The following is a 2,190-nucleotide window of genomic DNA, read 5'->3' on the forward strand; positions in this document are numbered from 1 at the left end:
CATCACCGGCTTCCCCAGGCCAGTCGCAGAGGAGGAGGAGGAGGAAGGAGGGAGGAGAGAAGGAGCAGGAAGAGGAGTGGACTGAAGTGGAGGGGCGCGCCGGGTTCACTCGTCTGCAGAGGAACGAGAGGACAAAGAATAACATGTCCATATTTAAGGTGAGGCTAAGTGTTTTGTTTTTTTGGTGATTATATTCAAATGTATTGTCATTATACAGCACAACAAGTACTGCACTGTACTGTACAACGAGTACAAGTACTGTTGTTTGGTTTGGTTGTCAGGGGGCAGGAGTTTGGGAGTTGATTGTTAAATGCATAGTTGAGATTTTTGGAACCCTAGCCCTATTTCCTACTTACCAATAATAATTATGCTGATCAGTATAGTCCTTTCTCAATACAATCCATGCTGTTCCTTACATTAGCTCCGGTTACTTAGCCACAAACTAATGCAAAGTCAATGGGTTCAAGCTCATTATCTGTACAAGCTGACTAGCTTCAGTTAAACATGATCAACAGGCAGGTAAAGAGAGGGGGGGGGGGTCACATGCAGGCCCATTGTAATGAAGGTCTCTCTCATTCCAGAGAGAGCAGAAAGCGGCGACTACGTTAGGCCTGGTGGTCAGTGCCTTCAGCGTCTGTTGGCTTCCTTTCTTCCTCTTCTCCACTGCAAGGCCCTTCTTCTGTGGTGGGTCTGAGATCTAGAGGTCTTTAGGACCCAGTCCATGGAATGTTCACTTCTCAAACTTCTAATCACACCGATGTGATAGTACACACCCTCAAAGGGTTAGGACACACCCTCAAAGGGTTAGGATACACACTCAAAGGGTTAGGAGACATTATAAAAGGGTTAGGATACACCCTCAAAGGGTTAGGATACACCCTCAAAGGGTTAGGACACACCCTCAAAGGGTTAGGACACACCCTCAAAGGGTTAGGAGACATTATAAAAGGGTTAGGACACACCCTCAAAGGGTTAGGATACACCCTCAAAGGGTTAGGACACACCCTCAAAGGGTTAGGATACACACTCAAAGGGTTAGGACACACCCTCAAAGGGTTAGGTTACACCCTCAAAGGGTTAGGAGACATTATCAAAGGGTTAGGATACACCCTCAAAGGGTTAGGACACACCCTCAAAGGGTTAGGATACACACTCAAAGAGTTAGTGTTTACACACTCAAAGGATTAGGATACACCCTCAAAGGGTTAGGATACACACTCAAAGGGTTAGAGTTTACACCCTCAAAGGATTAGGATACACCCTCAAAGTTTACACCCTAAAAGGGTTAGGACACACCCTCAAAGGGTTAGGAGACACTCTATCAATCTATCTTGCTACATTATGAACACTAGATCTTTCATATTTTCTCTATCTCCCATAGCTGCTACCTTATGAATTCTATATATTTTATATTATCTCTATCTCCTGAGGTCTATCCTGTAGCTACTACATTATGAACGCGATATTTCTTATATTCTCTCTGCCTCCTCAGTTGTAATCTGTAGCTGCCACATGTCTATTCTATATTTTATTCTCTCTCTCTCTATCCTCAGGTGTGTCCTGTAGTTGCGTCCCTCTGTGGTTAGAGAGAACTCTCCTGTGGCTGGGCTATGCCAACTCTCTGATAAATCCTTTCATCTACGCTTTCTTCAACCGGGATCTGAGAACCACCTACCGCAACATTATCCTCTGTCACTATAGAAACATCAACAGGCGGCTGTCGGCTGCCAGCATGCACGAGGCCCTGCGGCTGTCTGAGAGGCAGGGAGTGTTGTAAGACATTTGACTGACTGGCTGACTGGCAGAATCTTTCATTGGGATCCACGAAACCCATTCAAAACACAATATGTGAAAGGAGAGTGGAAAGTCGTATCGGCAGGGTGGTGTGTAGAGGTCTAAGCACTTGCCTGCCACTGCAGAGACCTGGATTAAATTCCTGGCAGCGGTATCTCTAGCTTGGTCAGTCGTCCCTATGAACACAATTGGCAGTGTTCACAGGCAGGGGCGTAGCTGTAGAATCTGGGCCCCATGAAATAATGTATTTATAGGCCCCCAGTGAATGCGAGCGCGTGTAAGCATGCAAGATAATTTTTTTTGTGCCCATTTATTTATTGATGAAAACGCATAATATGGTTTTTACCTATACATTCGGATCAGCAGTTCAGCACCTGCACTGTTGGCGGGTGAGCC

The 2,190-nt window shown here is 45.7% G+C and overlaps 1 pseudogene across 1 annotated transcript in view; it reads left to right on the top strand.

Annotated features, from left to right (window-relative positions):
• The window catches only part of LOC311235585 (5-hydroxytryptamine receptor 7-like), a 39,734-nt pseudogene extending 37,957 nt beyond the window's left edge, over positions 1-1,777 (top strand). The window contains exons 6-8 of the transcript in view: positions 1-158; positions 582-684; positions 1,554-1,777. The exon at positions 1-158 is cut by the window's left edge and continues 134 nt beyond it. The product of the transcript in view is annotated as a 5-hydroxytryptamine receptor 7-like (transcript). The remainder of the gene's footprint in view (positions 159-581; positions 685-1,553) is intronic.
• The last annotated feature ends 413 nt before the right edge of the window (positions 1,778-2,190 follow it).

The sequence above is a fragment of the Notolepis coatsorum genome (genome assembly GCF_963971535.1).
Source record: "Notolepis coatsorum genome assembly, chromosome: 10".
NCBI classification, from domain to species: Eukaryota; Metazoa; Chordata; class Actinopteri; order Aulopiformes; family Paralepididae; genus Notolepis; species Notolepis coatsorum.